General features: G+C 32.8%; 1 long non-coding RNA gene across 1 annotated transcript in view; it reads left to right on the plus strand.

Annotated features, from left to right (window-relative positions):
- Positions 1–20,906, plus strand: part of LOC143227072 (uncharacterized) — a 49,030-nt gene that overhangs the window by 21,097 nt on the left and 7,027 nt on the right. The window contains exons 2-3 of the long non-coding RNA XR_013014853.1: positions 9,533–9,647; positions 19,348–19,428. This is a non-coding gene — a long non-coding RNA (uncharacterized LOC143227072). The remainder of the gene's footprint in view (positions 1–9,532; positions 9,648–19,347; positions 19,429–20,906) is intronic.

Here is a 20,906-nt window from a genome sequence, read left to right on the forward strand (position 1 = left end):
CATTTCTTAACTTCTTTCATAAACTTTGGCAATTTCAATCAATACACTTTTGTCATATTTTTTTAGCTTTTCGAGAGAAGGTGATTCAATAAAATATTGTTAACACAAATAAATATAAATTGAATTATGATTTAAATTTCAATTTATAACGAATTTTGTCTCTGATTTTGATCTCACAGACAAGTCCCAGTTTATTATGGTATATATTACAATCTGAAATAAAATAAAACTGAGTTAACTGATAATTTAAATTAAGAAGTCAATTAAATATTGATATGTATCAAATTTATGATATTTGCCAACAAGATTGATACACCTAGTTTTCTTTCTTAAATCAAATATATTTTAATATAAAAATAATAATACATTTTGTAATAATATTTATTACAATTAATGATTTATATAAAATGTTTGACAAGTTTACAAATAACATTGAGTTTTCTATCTGTTCCGGAATTTAATTGATATCCTATCAAGTATTCGTGATGAGTGGGTTTGTTTCGAGTTATTGTTTTACAATTCACTAAACGTAGAGCTAGATAGCTCTGTGTTTTCTTTATTACACGTGAGCTTTTTACACCTGAAGTTATACAATGTCTACATATAAACAGTTATGTCTAATGTGAATCCGCTAAATGTAAATGACTTATGATACTCGAAATTCATAAGTATTCCTAGTCAATATATTTGAAGTTTGTGATTGATAAGCGTTAACCACAATTATAACTTCCGAGATTTGTAGTATACCACCAACTGTAGTAAACCATTAATGTATAATGTCTGATGGAGCGTTGTATTGGCTGTAAGCATGAGGCGAGTTTCTAGAAATTTCAGCTTGTACAGCAATACTGAAGATCATTATCATTTATATTCAGACATAATCCACTGTTAATTCTTACACTCAAGAACCTTCTACAACTTTAGTGAATAGACGAGTATTTCGCAATGCATATTTAACAGTATAAAGTAGGTACATTTCTAAATGTAAATTTAACTTATAAGAGCATCGATATTAAAATAAATATATATTAGTAAGTACGTCACACATTATACACAAAAATTCCAAAATCATAGAATGTAAGATTTATATTATCCATATAAGATTTACTGGCAGCATCAGTTTCTGTAGATAACCAACATACTAGTTTATAATATAGAAAAACACTGTGTTAGTGTTTCCATTTTACAAACCTAGTCCTTGAAATACAACAAAATTATCCTCTTGCAGCATTATCATTCTGTAAACGATCATCCCTTCCGGGTTTCCTAAGCTCATAATCTATTTTAGATTACGTAAACATTTTTTTTTTCATGGCCTGCCCATTCAGTCACTGAATACTTCAAGCAGCTATTCCATGTAAAAATATAATAGTCAAGTCACCTGAGGCATCTCTTATGAATTTTTGTGCAATCACGACTGCTGATACCAATATTATGGATATTGAATGTATTTTTTCACATAAATGCCGTACATGTGTTACATATACATATGGATTTTTATAGAGTAGATTCTTTTCTAAGATTACGGATATTAAATGTGTCTGTCGGGTGACATTATTTGATCAGTTAGAATCACGCATCTTCATTTACCTTTTGTTATTACCTTCTATCTAAGAGGAACCTGTATCAAATAGCTAGAAAGGCAGATTTACTCTAAGTGTTTGATACACCCCAAGGTAGATTAATGTTTCCGTGGCACTTGTACAAGCTTCACATTAATGTACCTGCGACATATTAAACACCTCACATTCGTGATGACAAGAAACCCACTTGAAGTAACCAATTAGCAACCATTATAGAATTCACTACCACCAAAATTAACTTTATGTTCAATGACCAAAACTACTTAAAAATAAATGGTCTAAGTATGGAGAAACCCGTGTTACCAGTTCTAGCCAACATTTTTATGACACAGATTGAATCTCAAGCGATCAATTTAGTCTTACACCCACCACTATACTGTACAGGTATGTTATTGATACAATTGCTGAATTCACATCTACAGAACAGTTTATTTCAGTCGCATTAACTCGATACACCCCAACATTAAGTTTACCTGTGAACAGGAAATGAAATCAAGTCATATTTCTCAACCTCAAGATCACAAGAACAGATACACGATTCAAAAAATAAATCCACAAAAAATCGCCTATACTGAACTATTCATGCCCTGGGGCTCAGCATATTAAATAAAACAAAAACTCAACATAAAATTGACGATGAAATCAACAAAATGAAACAACACTTCATCAATATCAATAACTTTCCTCCAAATCTAATTGAAAGAATTATACGTACACACCTAGATAACAAACAAGTGATAATAAATCCCAAGATACAACAAGTTACAAAACCTTACACTACTGTGTACCATATATTTCCGGCATCAGTGAAAACACAACTAACACTTGGAAAATACTTATAACAAAACACAACATTCCAGTAAACACTAAATTTATTCAAAATTCATACTATGTAAAAACTACATTGACAAACACAACACCAACATTATTTATAAAATACAATGGAACAACTGCCACAATTTCTGTATTGGGGAAAAAATGGAAACCAGATTCAAAGAATAAAAAAAAACATCTTCACACATTTTTGAACACCGTAAATCAAATAAAGACAACATAGCCATAGGAAACACCCATATACTAAGTAGGGAAACAGATATAAACAAACACAAAATCAGAAAATAATGGAATACCTTTATGACTATACTAATTAATAACATAACATCCAACTGCAACAACCATTACAATCCCATACCTGTTTACACTCTCGTCCTTAAGACATATTCTCGATAACGGTCAGTTGCAAAATCTCTCTTTGTTAACCTTAAGATGACCTAAGAAGGTCGAAACGTTGTTCTCTTCTTTATTAGTAAAAGTGTTAATTCCAGTCGTCCTGAGATATCAGCACCTCACAGCTCAAAATGAACTGAAATGACCCCCAAACCTTTCAATTAGTCTCTTTACTGCATCACTTGGTCTGTGATCCCATACAGTACTTTTACAAAAATAACTTGGTAGCAGATATAAATAGATAGACGTCTCATTCACCATCTGGGAGAAGGGAGTGGTTGCAAATGCAGCGCAATCGTAATAGGATGTCTTGAGAGGCCCATTCTGTACAATTGAGTTGAGATACCAGAATATATTTGTCGATAGCTACGTATCATCTGAACACAAGTTTGTTTTTTTTGTTTACCTTACGAAAACGATCTCACTAAGGAACTGCTTCTGAGGCTGTCGCTTAGCGATTTGTCATTTCATACAATGTGTCAAAACTCCTTTATTCACTAAAGATACTGCTTCACTGTGTGATACTATTTGTTATTTTGTTTCATAGTCTATAATTTGTCGTATCCATGTATATATTCTCAAAAACATGTTTATTCCCTAGTGAGATATGGCTTTCTGTAGAGATTAGGAAAGTTCATGCATAACGAACGAAGTTTTATGTGGCATCTTTCCTTTGAGTTTAGAGTTTGGTTTAATCAATAGCTTTATTCTCCATCTCGTCAATTTGTCAGTGCAACTTAATCAAAAGCTTGATCAAACCACGAGTTGTTCTGTCAATGCTCAACATCAAATATAGGACCATTCGTCTTTGAGTGATATTCCTGATATGTTAAGAAAGCTTAGACAAAATACCATGGAAGGAATCTGCTTCAACTCGCCCACATTGACCTATGGTGGTGATAGCAGCATATCATATATTTCATTTTGCAGAACACTTGTAACATCAGAGACACATATTGATGTTCATGTCTAAGAAATATATGTTGGATGAACATGTTTACCTTATTTCTGAGTAGTAATGTAATGACTTGTCACTGTAATTTCGTCTTTAGGGTATTCACAATTCTAGAGTCCTTTAAAACCCATAATGTGTGTAACAATATGTTTCTCCTGGCAAAAAACTCTAAGCTGTGCAGCATCTACACCACTCGGTGCTTGATCTCTCTCTGTCGTTGGAGAAAGACATTGTGCATATATTCATGAAAGGTATTTCACTTCTTAATGACGGACTTCACCGTACTCAAAGAAACAATCATTGACTTTTAATTTTTTCTGATCTGTGCTTCTCTATTACTTTATTACTGACGTGTTTGGAAAGTTTCTTCATCTTCTTGGTTGTTTTTTGTATCATTATGTCAATTGTGGCTTGAAAAGATGCATTTATTACAAGTTACGTTAAACTACTTTGAATTCGTACAGACAGTGACCATTACACTAATTTTGTAATCTTTTAAACTAATCTTTCGCTTCTGGGGTGACTTATGATCGCCATAGCAAAGTGGTTAAATACTTAAGTAATTGAGAATATTGTAAGTTTCTTTAACGATCTAAACTTGCATGCGATCAGCGTTTTTTGGTTTGCTGGGTTTAGAGGGGGATACGTAGATTCTGAAAATAAAATATCACTTGAAAGTTTCATGATTCGAAGATCAGAGGATTTGGTTCGATTTGAATGTCGTGCAAAACTACACGAGGACTATCTACGCTGGACGTCCCTAGTTTAGAAGTGTAAGATTAGAGAGAAGGCAGCTAGTCGTCATCATCCACCGCTAACTCTTTTCCCAACGAGTAGTGCGATTGACCGTCACATTATAACGTCCCCACGACTGAAAGGGTGAGCATGTTTGGTGCGACGGGGATTCGAACCCGCGACCATAAGATTACGAGTCGAACGCCTCAACCCACCTGGCTATGTCAGGCCAGTAGGATATGCCTACATCTAAAATAAATTCCCAATGCTAACATTTCCCTTCATCATTCAATTTCGTAAACAGTTCAGTTAGAAAAAGAAGGCTAATGATATAAATATTTCCTTCATTTTCGTTTGAACACAGAAAGAACACATATCATACACTCTAAGGGAAAATGAACTGCGTGGGTAAGAAGCTTTCTTTGACAGTTAAAATAGCTTCTCGATTGACAGTTTGTCGATATCATTTCTTTGAATTTTTCCATGCAGCAAAATTTATTTTCTTATATATCTGATATTAGAATTGAATACGTTTTTGAAACCGACTGACATAAATAATGTAATTTGAAACGCGTTTATACTGTGCTAAGTGTATATCACTTTATAGACATTCTGTCTTGATATAGACATGCGCGATGGGGACCCTATTGTAATTTCTCTTATCGATTTTTATTGGGCGTTGTGCTTGCTTAAATCAATAAACTTGTTATTGAAACAAAACCCTCTAATGTAATGATCATTCTAGCGTATGGCTAAGGACATTAGTAACTAATATCAGCATTGGAAATAGTTTTTTTAATGTTTTAACAGTTTTTCAAATAACCGCTTTTAATATTGCACCAATAGTTCAAAGATAGAACAAACTTTAGAAAAGTGTGCATTTAAATACACGAATAATAACTTTTATTTCAAATAAAACTCACTTTAAAGAAGTGTAAGCATTACATCATTTTGTTCGAATATCCGTCACATCAAACATGCTCTCCCTTTCAGCCGTGGGGGCGTTATGATGTGACGCTAAATCGAACTATTCATTGGTAAAAGAGTAGCCCAAGAGTTGGCGGTGGGTGGTGATGACTAGCTGCATTCCCTCCAGTCTTACACTGCTAAATTAGGGACGCCTAGCGCTGATAACCCTCGTGTAGCTTTGCGCAAAATTAAGAAAACAACAACAAAGAAATAAAATATTCTTACTTAAAAATAATAATTGGTATATAGTTGTACATTTTAAACATATTGAATTGTTTTGGGTTGCAGAATCTATTGAACTGATTTTAGGTGATAAGAAGATAATGGCTGGTAACCAATGTAATGATCAACAGAAGTGGGTGCTGTAACATTACTGGATATTATAAAATACTAATAGTTTCAGGATGGTGTGAATTGAAAAGTGCGGGACGTTACCCTTAAGCTGGCTGTCAATTTGTCAAGATGGGGCATTACCCCACTTCGCTGATTTAGTCCGCGATTGTCTTGATGAAAATTTCGCTCAGAAGTTAATAGACTGCAGACGTACAATCGAGTCGCTTCCACATTCACCGGTCTGTTCTTCTTTGTATGTTTCCTCAAGGAGTAGAAAATCTTGGAATGTTGACGAAATGAAAGGATACATCACAAGCTCGTTTACATAACTTGATTGACACACATACTTGTCAGAAAGTTTGCAGAAGTGTGGCAGGCGAGATTGTGTGAACACTTGCAGAATTTACTTTTCCATTTATAATTACTTGTCATTAAATAAGTTATAAATTCTCAACTGTATAATTTAATTTTAATTTAATTACTTTAACTACATTGTCCATTATTAACTGTACACTTACCTTTATATATAATATGTTCTGTATATAGTATATCCAATTCAAAAGACAGTCTTTTTGATAATTTTTTAACTCTTAACACTTTCATTTGAACCTACTGTTCATGCTTTTTATGTTTTGTTCATACTTGGTTAAAATAAATTTTAAAGGAAAAGTTAGCCAGCTAGAACATGAACTGGTTAAATATTTCTAAGCTCAGCTAAAACATGAAATGAAAACAAACGCTATTTTGTTTATTATAATGCTCTCCTAGTAAGCACAGCTGTATGTCTGCAGACTTTACAACACTATAAATCAGATTTCGACACCAGTGAGTGGCAGAGCACATATAGCCACTTGTGTAGGTTTTGCTTAACTTCATACAAACAAACTATTCTAATATAAAACAGTATACATATCTACATCAGTTAGTTTGCTAAAAATAGCCAAAGTTATTGAATCTGTTAAAATATAAAACATTAAAAAATATTCAGTCGGATAGACAGATTTTTGTCGTAATAATATACCTAAAATATATCGTCTGATATTATATTAAAAAAAATGTCAATATTACTATAATTGAGTACAAAATGTTTTAACACCCTCCGCTGGAACATCGGTAAGTCTTAGGATATGCAAAGCTAAAATTAGGGTTTGATTACCCCCGGTAGACATAGCAGATAACCCAATGTTACTTTGCTATAATATTTAAATTTTAGTATTTTAAACAACTACACTGTAAAATATTTCACAGAAGTCAATTAATAGCATTAATGTTACGAATTCATTAACTTTCTATATAAATACAGAATTGTGTTAGTAAAATACTTCTGAAAACGTTATACATGTAATACGCACTGCACTACTACATGAAGCCTAGAATTGTTATTTTCATTTTTAACACTTATCCATCAATGCTTTCAGAGATTCATATAAAATGTATCTAGAAACATTTCCTGGTCGAAAAAAGAGCTCAATTCACATGCTTCCTAACTTGAAATGTTATGAAATAACATAATAAAAACATCTTTTAGTTTTTCCTTGTACAAGGTTTATTTGTGATGGGTGGAAATAGCTATAACGTAGTGAAAATCTGTTCACAGAATGATAGATTGCGCTTTGAATTTACGTTTTAATATTTTAAACAGCTTGTAGGCTGTATAATTCTCAAAAAGTAATAAGTAGAACTTTTTCCATATAAATATTGGATTACTGTGTGAGTAAAATACATTTCAGAACACAATATATACTTAATTAAGGATGTGAATTATAACACCAATACTTTGTAATGTGCGTGTGAAATATAACTTAATTTCATTTAAAATAATTTGAATAGCAAGCCTCAACCACGCGAATTAAATACATACCAAATGAGTTTAGTACACAAATATATATTAATTGCATACTGTCACATTTCCATATCGGGAGCCCCCTACTGGTACAACCCTATGTTTGCGGACCCATACCGCTAAAAATCGGGTTTCGACATTCGTCGTGAGCAGAGCACAGATAGCCTATTACACATCTCTTTCTAAACAAACAAATAAACACGCCATATCGGGGAAATATAAATTAATTTTTCACTTGGTATCCGTTGTTATGTAATTATAAGATCAAACATTTCACTAAAGTGGTTATAGAAACCAGACGTAGAAACTATTAAAAATAAAAATTGCAGTTGAGAAACTGCTATACTAATAACAATAGTTTAAACGGTATTTATCATAGTGTCATGAGTTAAACTACACATCCATAGTTTGAGACTAAATGTGGATATTTAGTGATCACTTAGTACTAATTCATATACAATTACACGATTACCCACTAATATAGTTGATTAAATAATCAATTAACCTTCACCCATACCCTAAGGGTATACAAGCAAAGGAAATTACGAAAATGTCCGCAATCACCTAACAAAAGTGATATGTTAGGTACTGTGATGTTCTTTTTCTATTTTGTTTAAACAAATGAAAATTTGATGTTCACGAAAAGGTTTTGCACTTTTGACACATATACACACTAATATGTGCATATATATTTTATTATAGAAAATTGGTTATAACATGTGAATAACCTGCTGGTGTTCTAGTTGTTTAGTTTGGTTCATTTTGAATTTCGCTATACGATGGTTATCTTCGCTAGCCGTCCCTAATTTAGCAGTGTAAGGCTAGAGTGCCTTATCCACCTAGCCATGCCGCGCCTGGTGTTCTAGTTATATGCTGTTCTTTAGTGCCATTTAAATCTATCTATAGAGAAGGTGAAGATAGAACAGCATCATTTAACACATTGCCTTACAAAATATTCACCTACCCTGACTGATCTGGGCCCATCATGGCCAGGTGGTTAAGGCACTCGACTCGTAATATGAAGATTGCAGGTTCGAATCCTCGTCACACCAAACATGCTCGCCCTTTCAGCCGTGGGGGCGTTATTATGTGCGGTCAATCCCACTATTCGCTGGTAAAAGAGTACCCTAAGAGTTTGCGGTGGGTGGTGATGACTAGCTGGCTTCCTTCTAGTCTTACGCTGCTAAATTAGGAACACCTAGCGCAGATAGTTCTCGTGTAGTTTTGTGCGAAATTCAAACAAGAAGCATATCCTAGTACGTATTGTAGTATCACAATATACGACCATTCGTAAAATAAATGTATATCTTTACCTTAGTAAAATGGCATGTCAATTTTAGCTTTGGTTTTGAATGGACTGAAGAGCGATACTGTAGCTAGTTAGCAGCATCTTCTACTAACGCCTGAGCTATTATAATTAGTTGGTGGAATTAGACTATCAACTTTATTATCTAAACAGTGTAAAGTGCCTTTTGGTAGCAAGTTGCCATGAACAAGCACGAGTCCTCGGATGTACAGTTCGGCACGCGAACACCTGGTCATCTGGAATCAATTTTGAAATGACTGATTTTGCAGGCACTGACTGTAACTTTCAGTATAATGTATAAGGCAATTAAACCAGTTGATGTATTTATTATGTGGTGATTGTAAATTAACCAATACAAAAACATATTTATTATAATCTGTATATCTAGGAAGGTATTTTATATTGTGTCTTACTAACACATTTATTTCATTAAACATTCATTACATTAGAGAGTAAGAGGCTTATTGAAGATGCAAACCAAAAATAGCTTGGTTGTAAAAAAGGAAAAAAAAAGCACGACCAATAAAAATGTTATCTAATATACAAGAGCTAAGTTTTTGTCTATCTTTTTTACCTTTCAGCCATCTGTTTCATTTCTACATTTCTTCACCAATCAGCACCAAGCTTGAAACAGGATGACATAAGGTAACTCGTGAAGAGATTGGAGGTTGGATCCCATCTTTTATATTAATAAACGTAAGTATTTGTCTAGATCTCTTCTTTATACATATCCACACTTCTTGAACAATCAGCACATTTGATACAATGAAAGAGAATGACATGAAAAAGATCATGAGGGGGTTTGGACCTCCCCACATAATTTAATATTCATATAATTCTTGAAAACAGTATGTCTTTGTTTTCAGGACTGGTAGTAACTCTATGTATTATTATTGTAGTTTTAATGTTTATTATGTTAAGAAAACATAATTCGAACCAGCGATCCTCAGATGGCAAGTCGAACGCTTTCACCATTGGGCTATGTCGAACCTCCTTTCTTGAAGGACGCTTTCCTCAGAAGTGAATAACTCTGAGAAGACGCCCTCAACATTAATTATACAATTTCTGTTTTTCAATTAGTTTAACAATTAAAGAATAATATCATAACGCAAATTCATTTATGACATGCGCAACCTAAGACCGCTGTGCCATATAGTGTGGAACGATTTTCGATATCGAGAAAGCATAGTACAATTCTTCTTTTTGTTGTTGTTGTTGTTAAATCTATCTGAGATTGATTATGCTAACCTAAATAAATGAACTGTCGCTTGTTTATAGCTTTTGAATCCAATTTGAACTTCAAGTAATTTCGATATTTTCTACAAAAGTGTAGAAACTCTGTTACTTTTTTTTCTCTCCAGAATTTTGCCTAATCAGTTGGTTAGGTTGATTGAACGATTTTTGTTAGGTTTATCAGCTGGCTTTCTTTCTTATAACTATTATTTGTGTTACTTCCTTAATCCATTAGTTATGGCGTGTAATTGAGATGAGATATGAGTTTTTAAAATTAAATATGCGTGAATAAAAAATCAAATTGAGTGTGAGAAACGAATAATATGGTGAGATTGGACGAGGCTACATCTCGGCACTGGTTTCAAACATTCGTTTTATTTTTTTTTTGTGACAACTAATAATGTTCTTATGGTTTAAACATCTCGAAAATCAGGAGTGTAGCGTTATAATGGTTGAGTTTCAGACGGGCCGAATGTGTACACTGTCTCATCTTGTAAACAGACTTTCGGTAGTAGCCGCATATTTTTAGGTGCATGCGCTTACTTTTTCCTTGACCACGCGACTCACTACTGCTAATCTTGGTTTTTGAAACTCACTACATCGACAAATGCTCTATCTGACATATATATATTTATATCGTACTGCTTCAGCGTTCAAATCATGCCATTCTTTCCATAATTATTCTATTGTAAAAGTACAATGTTTCCCTTTCATGGAATACCGTTCTTACACACATTAATGATGTTATTTTATAAGATATTTATAAAAAAGTACTTACAAAAGATTTTTATGTTTTTGTTTGTTTTGAAGTTTGCGCAAATCTAAAAGAGAGCTATCTGTGCTAGCCGTTTCTAATTTAGGGTTGCCGAATCGAATTCCCATGATATCAAACATGCTTGCCCTTCCAGCTGTGGGGCTTTATAATATGACGTTCAATCCTACTATTCGTTAGTAAAAGAGTAGCCTAAAAGCTAGTGATCAGTGGTGATGACTAGCTGTCTTCCCTCTAGTCTTACACTGCTAAATTAAAGACGGCTAGCGCAGACAGCCTTCCTGTAGTTTTGCGTGAAATACAAATCAGACAACGAAATTTAACTTCAACTCTTTTTATAGCCTTAAAATTTTCTATATTGTTATAAGATGTCGATCTATACTTACATTCTTTATAAGATTGAAATTTATTTTGTTATACTTCTTTGTTTCCTATTCATTAACTATATTTTTAATTCACCAGTAATATAAAGTATGGTGTGCTTCAATACTTAGGATCTAAACATACGTTTCCTCACCTAAAATCATATTTTATTCTTTGTTTCTGAATTTCGCGTAAAGCTACACGAGGGCTATCTGCGCTAGCCGTCGCTAATTTAGCACTTTAAAACTAGAGGGGAGGTGGCTAGTCATCACCACCCACCGCCAACTCTTGGGCTACTCTTTTACCAACGAATAGTGGGATTGACCGTCACATATATAATGCCCCTACAACTCAAAAAGCGAGCATGTTTGGTGTGACGGAGATCCGAACCTGCAACCCTCGGGTTATAAGTCGAGTGATTTAACCACCTGGCCATACCGGGCCCATATTTTATTACTCATCAGTTTCTATACATGTCTATCCTCAGATCAAATCATATTTTATTACTCATCATGTGGCCTAAGCAGAACGTCGTCCGTTTTAAAGATACCTAAACAAAAAACAACTTGCCTGTATAAAAATGGCGTAGTCAAGAAAACATTCTATTATACAAGCAGCGACTAAATGAATTGATGTCAGAATGTGACCAAGAATATGGATAGATAGTTCAAATTTCTTGCCAAATGTATACTCTATAAGCGATTTAAAATTATTTATCATATTTTTCAGTATCATCAAGAATATCACAAGTATTTGGTAGTTATCATTTGACCTTTTTTGATCAGCACAAACATAATCATAACAAATAACTTTTTTTGTGGTTGCGTTTGGTTTTTTTTACAACCAAGGCGTTTTTGGTGTAGCTATTCTACCGATTTGTAAGGCAAAACTACAATTTATCTCATACTTATATCAAATATAATTCACATTTGTCCGTATACCAAACATTTGTTAAATAATGACATCAAAAAGGATATAGGCACAATACTTTTCAACCCTCTGCTAGTTGATAAATTAATACCAAAATTGCACACTGTATTGTAATGCAACCCAAAAACGATGCAAACAACTAGAATGAAGTAATCAATATAGAAACAAGCTATTTTTTCCAGTAAAATTAGTTCATAACAAATGCACTAAATCTTTGGAAGAATAGCACCAGCAAGACAAAGAACACCACATTAATTACTTCAGTGAATAAATAATACACAACACTTTCGTGGAGACCTGTATAATATACGGACATTGATTGAATGTACATTTTCTGGTATAGTCTTGTCAGTTTTATGAGAGAAACATGATCCAATATTCTCCATGCTTGTAATTTTACACCACTGGATTCAAAAGATCAACTAAAACGAACATTCAAAATTAGTGCCTCATTTCCTATCACTAACCATTTGACTCATGATACATGTATTACTCAACACTGTCGTAGTTTCTGCTGTAGTCTTAGCAACCATCAAACCTAAGGTCACTTAGTAACTCAAATGTTCGTAGCATATAAGTAATTATTCCACTTTTGACTTCAAAATACTGCCATTCAGAGTCAATTAGTACAAAGACAATTTCCATCACTTCTAATGTACTTTAAGAATAGAGCATCTGTTGGACTTATAATAACGTTTGATTCACCTGATACAAACCTCAGATCAAGCAAGTTACAAGCTTGTCTCTGCCGTTCCTCATTAATAAGATAACACCTAAATCAGGCCGTTCAGTTATACCTTTTACAGTGGATCAGGATTCAAAGGCTATGTCATTGCGTTTGTTGACTCGCATTCGAAATGTTATTGAACTACTATTTTACAAATTTATGTTAATAAGTTTGGAATCAAATTGTAGATTATAATTCAATCTTTAATATTATATATGAGTTAATTCCTTAGTTTTAAAAAACACATCTAAATATAACTTTCACTGAGACACGTGGTATGTTGAATAAAGCATTGTTTAAACTGAGTCGTTTATGATGCCAAAATAGGTCTAAAGTTTTATACAAATTAGGAATTCAAATTACTAATATTGAAAAGCTAGTATGTAAAATACTAACCTTGTATCTTTTTATTTTGCTGAGATATGGCTAAGGTACTCAATCAAACACAATGGCCCCAATCACCTCTTTCCGTTTTTGAAAACGGTCCCTTATATACAGTTACTTCAACAAATAGCATATGAATAACTAACCAACAGCTTAGAATATTCCTCGCTTTTTAATATTTGAAATAAAACTTCTGCGTTATTTTTATCCAAGATTTCAATGAGTTAGGCTGTGTCTTTTGTCTGCTCGAAGTTTCATATTTTATACAATCTAAATAAATCTTAGTTAGTAAGCTTAATAAATTATAGTGGAATTCTAGTGAATTAGTGGAGTTATCTATGATATTTTGGTTATTCATTCTCGTCTCTAACAATATGAGTCGCTGTACCAATTGGAACCTCACTTGATATGAGGAATTTTAAGGTTACTTTAATCTTCTTATCGACAAATCTAGAAGATGATATTGGATCAGCTGTAACAAGTGAACTTGTGGATAGATGTGCCATTTCATAAAGATAAATCCTACAAAAAAATTCGCCTATATCATTCCACATCTATTCTGCAAAACTCAGAATAAGAAATGAAGTACATTGACCACAATAAAGAATTATTGCATTTAGGTCATTTTGTGGTTTACTCAGACTGCTGACTGCTTAGTGAGCAAGCAAATATGCTGGTCATATCCTTTTCAAGCTATTGTTTTTCTAACATTCCTGAGCACCATCCAGCCATCAACCTCTCATGCTAATGAGTAACTTTTAACATGTAAAATATTCCACAGTTTTTTTCGGTCGCATAGTTTTAACACATTGTGAATCACCAAAATGCACTTCCCTAAAGTATCCTTCTTGATTTAACACTAATCATCCTAACAGACCACTTCACCTCGAGGATACTAATATCTATGATATTATAGCTTGTAATGACATTTGATTATTTCTTTAGTAAAAGGTTTAAAATGAACAAGCTACTACAATAAGGGTCAAGCAAAAAATAAAAACAAGACAAAGCAATTTATTCACTTAGAAATGAATTCAACACTTATCAAAACAAAGGTAATGAGCATGCGCCTGACTAGGACTTGAAACTGATATTAACAAACAATATATCATAAATATCAACATCCTTTCAAATAACGGAATAAGGAAAACAACCAGAAATAAGAAATATAATTAAAAACACAATATTCCAAAAGCACTTTTCAATATTAATATCAATTTCGAATAACAAACTGCAACAACTCTCCTATTCTATTACAAACTAATTACTTCGTGACTCTCTCTTTATCTCTTAGTGAAATTTCTGGCAGGATATTTATTCACTGCGCAAGTTACGAGAGTTATCCCTCATGTGATCATAAATTTGTATAATCTTCTGCTACATGAATAATATCTGTACATCATTGCTAAGAAAGCTGATGTAAGGCTCGTCTTGCATATATATTTACTCAAAATACAAATAATCAGCGACAAGGTAAGTTACCGTTTTAATTCAACTGAAAATCATTGATAAGCTAAGCGACAGAAAGAAATAATAAATAAGTACAATCATAATAATAAAAACATACAATTTACTATATTCTAACTAATATTGCACCTCGTTTTCATACGGAAAGGATTGGAAACACAATACATCTAAACACTAGTAACGTGAATCTAGAACAAGTTCATCAATATGTAACATATGATAAAGATCACTTGTCTTCTATTTCTCAATAGGGTCATGTAGTGTCGGTAAAGTATTTGTCTCTTATTCTTATGCTTCATTTTATAACGTAATCTTTCTGATGGTGGGTTCTCTGTCAGAAAGTTTCAGGATCATTCTCCTGGTCTACTGCATTATTAGTATCAATGTTTGGTTCTAAAACCCACATTTGGTCTAATCCAAACCGTGATGCTGATGTCTGTAGATTAATGCTGTGACATAATTGATTGATTTCTATAAATGTGCAAAGGGTTGAATACACCTTTTGTATTTTATCTACAAACCGCCAAACTGCATTTTTCAAACGAGATGTATTGCACAACAATAAAAGTGGTTATTCATGCTTTTAAATAGATAGATAATTCAGACTTGAGTAACATTTTTAAAGCTCTTGCAAGTACACAGAAAGGTGAAAAAATTCAATCATGCACGTTACGGACCATGTAGCTAGGAATCAATCATTTTTTAAACACTGTATTTATATTGTTTGCAGCCTGGAAGGTGTTTACCTATTGAACCAATACTTTTTAATATTGATTATGCAAAAGAATTTCTGAGGAAACCGAATAAAACTTCGTACTATAGAACATGTAACGTGGTTTATGTATTCCTGCATGGAATTTCTCAATACAGTACCTACAGAAGTATCACGTGGGAAGTTCATCATTAGAAACAGGAAGTTGTTTCATATACTCTATCAGCCATTCTCCTATAACACCAGTGATCAACTTGTGCACATTCGTGTTTGAAACATGCAAGTATACCCAGCATGTACTTTAGCTCTTCTTATGATATGATGTAAAAGCTTTTTTGAAGGTTTCAATAACCCTATTTTCATGCCAAGGCTCACAAAATACAATGTAACATTCGCTACTTACCGTCTGTTCCTTATCAATTTTTTGCAGTGCACATACGTCACCTCAATGTTGCGCATGGTTAAAGCCATAAATTTTGCAATCAGCCCTTCTTACACTGTATAATAAATTGCTTATCTTCCTAATATTAGAATAAAGAGTTGCAAGGCAGTGTAAAAATATCAAATCAGAGGTACTAGCATCTGAATTAAGGTTGAATTGCTTCTTGTGCCCTTGTAAATTTGGATCATTTAACTGTATGCAATCATCCTTCTGCTGAACATATCGCTTGGTTTCTAATGGAGTACAATTATCAATGTTAATGAATGTAGTATAAATATCCTCAGTTAATTCAGATATAGAAATTTTACACACTACAGAACAAATCCATGTAACAGTCCCACTCTCACAGCCACCATTGTTGAATAAAGGAAAGTTAATATAAATATCATTTCCATCTGTATCAGAAGCAAAAGTAAAGTAAGAAATTCATGGTAAAATAGATTCGATATTAGAAGTGTGTCAGCTCTCTCCACACAGAAGTTTAAGTATTTCACTGTTAAAAATTGCGTTAGAAACCTTGCACAATGAAATAAACACCACATCATTAAATATTGAAAGTTTAAAGAATTCATACTGGTAAGTCTCTCCATGTTACAATGAAGATTTTACCAAATGCAATGTTGCATGCCTTTAAAGATTTTTTCAGTAATCTTTCTAACTTACTTAGCTACATATCCTGTTGTTATATAGGTAAAGTATTGTGCATCCTATTGCACTTCTTACAATCGAATTTACAACTTGTCTACCATTTTTAACGTGATTTTATGTAACCTCATGGTATTTTAAGAAACTTATAATACAATGTTTCTTCTGGCTGCACTGCTTTATCCATAATAGGCTTTAGATTTTAAACGATTAAGATCAGAGTTGGTAGCATAAGCATCTCTCTTGTGAATCCTTAGATTTGGATTTTCATTAGAGGATTGTTTTATCCTGGCATATATAGCTTCAGGATCAGCATTATCCATATTTTTAGAATATCGCTTCTCAGGTGATGAATTAGTATGATAGTTCTCCTGTGACAACTAATTTAAAGGAATGGTTATATAGCTCGCACGAGCTACATTGCATATGAGTAAATTATGTGTATGCGTGTGTTTTTTCTTATAGCAAAGCCACCTCGGGCTCTCTACTCAGCCTACCGCTGGGAATCGAACCCCTGATTGTAGCGGTATAAATCCGTAGACATAGCGCTGTACTAGCGGGGAGCGTAGGTATATGCAAAACTAAGACTCTATAACAGATGCACAATACTTTTTATGAGAAATGTAAGTAACATCGTGAAATGTTAGGTATTTACAAAAGTCAGCGTTAATATTAAGTTTTGAGATCAAATTTGACAGTTGTCGTAAATTGCGTTAAAAACATATAGTTTTACATATTATCTAACAATATATATAACATATTAACACCATTTTCTAGAGAGGACACCTTTTTCGTCCACGTTTTGTAGTTTATCAATTTGCATCGCGATAAAACAAATACTAAATGTTTATTCATGATATTCGATGGAACATTTGAGTTAGCACACAATTATTGTGTACTTTTACTCCATTAAAAGTTGAGACTGTGTCAATTATTTTAAAGCAATTTCAAAATAAAAGATCATTTCTATTGTGTGGAATATATAAGACTTGTGAATTCATTACAATACAATAAATTATATAGTTAAAATATCGAATTAATACTACTTTTAAGATTTACTTAAACGTACGAAATATAGGAATTGCCATTATACGTTTGAATGGAAATGTTTGATCAAAAGTTCTCTATAAATATTATTTTAAACATATCATGTTATAACTTCCACATACTTAGAAAATGTAATTAAAGGATAGAAAACTATGCTGAGGTATCACTTAATATTCAATGTTCTTTTTGATCAGATGAAATGCTACATAGCAACAGAATAGGCCATTGACATGAATGTGGATAATGACCAATATACAGTCAAACTGGGTTTGTTCCTTCATATATAAATGGCAGAAAAATCAGTCTACATTAATTTTGAATTTAACATTCATGCAATTATGATATCTTATAGTTTCACTGGTGATAACCACAAGCAATGGTAAATATAAGTTATCAAATTTCAGCTTTGACCGAGTTAAAAAAACACCAGTTATTTCCGTAAATAATAATGATGACCTTTCCTATGTACCATGAGCATCATTTTCACATTACAACATCAATAAAATGTTTTCTCACAGAAAATTATTACTGTTCAGATTCTGATAAGGGATTTAACCATTTAATTAAACATCATTATTCAGGTTATTTAAACGTTTGTTACAGTAAAAATTGTTCAAAAGGTCAACTCATAATTTATAACAATTGTAACAGATTTTGTAAATCAGCAGACTTTTACAACAGGCATTAAACAAAAAAAAAGAAAAGCAAACAATATATTTATGTGAAAAGTTTCACCAATGTAGAAAATGTTTTGTAATTGTTGAGAAAGAAAACAGACGTAAACTAATATTTCATCAGCGTGATCAAGTACTATGAGAAGGACATAATTAATGTGTTTTAAATAACCATCTATGTTTCTCCAGAATAAATAAATACCAGAATCATCGAATAAATACATATTTCTCAACTTTGAAACTTTTATATAAACTGGTATTCATGAAGTAAACTACTGTATGGACCATGATTTTAAAAGTAATGAAACAGTTTTTAAAGGTCACAATTCATGTTACGAATTTCGTGCCCCCAGCGGCACAGCAATATGTCTGCGGATTTACAACGTTATAATCCGGATTTCGATACCTGTGGTTGGCAAAGCACAGATAACCATTGTGTTGCTTTATGTTTAATTTCAAACAAACAAATTTAGTAAATTATTATTTTTGAAAGAGCATAAGCATTATACAACTATAACAAATAATATGAAGGTTTGAACAGGCGCTTTATCGTCTTATTCGTCAAGAAATAAGGCCCAACGTCATCGTAAATGATGAAATAATTGTGGTTATAACTGTAAAAATTTAAAAAAACTTTGGTTTGAAACAATTACAGAAAATACGTTTTCCAAATATATTCAGCATAAAATACAATGATTCAGACTAGATGGATTTCCTTAGCGACTATGTGGTAGTTTCCTGCTTGAATATAGAGGGAGAGACAATTTAACAAACCATTTATATAATATGAAAGAAGGAGAAAAAATTGAAACTTGAACTTTACATCACTATTTACACGAACAAATAAATACTGTTTGATATCATATCAATGTAACAACAAATATATCTAAGTTAAAAAGTTATTTTGGATTCAAAAATGTAAAACTATAGCCCTGAGGAGACTCAGTCATACAGTTTTATAACTTAGAAATAATGGCAAACCAACTTCTCCTTTATGCAGGTAATGTGTGGAATCCAAAAAAGTTTACATCGAGACCTGGGTCACGGAGAAGTGAACAGAGCACTTGAGTTTGGATACCAGGTAATATGACAATGTATAAGATTAATCATTTTCTTGTTATGTCTAGAGATCTTTTTAAGAACTATGTTTATTCATTTCATAAACTAAAGCAACAAAGTTCTGGTTGACCCTCTCGCTATGTAACATTAGAGGCAAAATAAGATTATGTCAGCGAGTATAACGAAAAAGAAGGAATGCAACTGACCACAGAAAACTTAACATTTCATCCAAGAAAAAGGTCAGTTGTAAAATTATATCTTAATTCTTTCATGGAACATTCAAGTACATCGTAGAACAAACTACGACTTAATTATTCAGCATTGGTTAAATAATATCACTCCCTCATGAATAATAACATTAAGATAATAACATATTACACTGAGAAATGAAGAAGTAAGAGTTCTTCATTGGAAACGTAAGCATGTGTATCTGTCCTACAAAGATAAAACAAAATACTTTTGGCGACTTTCACAAGAGTACACACTTGTTTATAATTATATCATACATATCATACAGTATAAAAGCTATATTCGTCTAAATTGTAATATGATACAGACAGTGTTGTATACAGTTCAGATGGATCTAATGATCTATCTCCAAGGGATTATCTTTGCTAGTTTATACACGATCTAGACGGTCATTATATAGCGTTATAGGTCAGTGGTGGTTCCACAGCTACGGGTACTTATGCGACGCAACGGATACTACCGTGTTTCTCCGATAGTAAGACCTACCCATAAAATAAGACCTAGTGTGATTTTTGGGGATAGTTTTAATATAAGCCCTACCCTTAAAATAATCCCTGGTTAAAAGTGGCAGGAAGAGGAAAAAAATAAAAAAAATAATTTATCAATTAGTTTAATAGTTAGTTAATTAGTTTGTTTAAGAATTAATCAGTTAGTTTAATAGTTTAATAATAGTTTATTTTAAATGGTTAGTTTAATAGTTTTACTTTGTAACTTCAGTTTTTTAATATATCAAAATAAGACATCCCCCGAAAATAAGCCCTAGTGTCATATTTTGGAGTGAAAATGAATTGTTTGTTTGGAAATTTCGCACAAAGCTACTCGAGGGCTATCTGTGCTAGCCGTCCCTAATTTAGCAGTGTAAGACTAGAGGGAAGGCAGCTAGTCATCACCACCCACCGCCATCTTTTGGGCTACTCTTTAGTAACGAATAGTGGGATTGACCGTCACATTATACACCTCCACGGCTGGGAGGGCGAGCATGTTTAGCGCGACGCGGGCGCGAACCCGCGGATTACGAGTCGCACGCTTTACGCGCTAGGCCATGCCGGGCCATGTGAAAATTAATATAAGCCCTGTCTTATTTTCGGAGAAACACGGTATAACAAGAACGGAGGCATCACACTACACCAAACAACTTCAAAACATACTTCTGATACATGTTGTTGTACTATGAATTGATTTCAAATGCGATTCTATTACACAACGTTCTCATCTGAATATTCAAAATCGATTTAATATAATATGTTCAAC

The sequence above is a fragment of the Tachypleus tridentatus genome, chromosome 9 (assembly GCF_004210375.1).
Source record: "Tachypleus tridentatus isolate NWPU-2018 chromosome 9, ASM421037v1, whole genome shotgun sequence".
Lineage (NCBI taxonomy): Eukaryota > Metazoa > Arthropoda > Merostomata > Xiphosura > Limulidae > Tachypleus > Tachypleus tridentatus.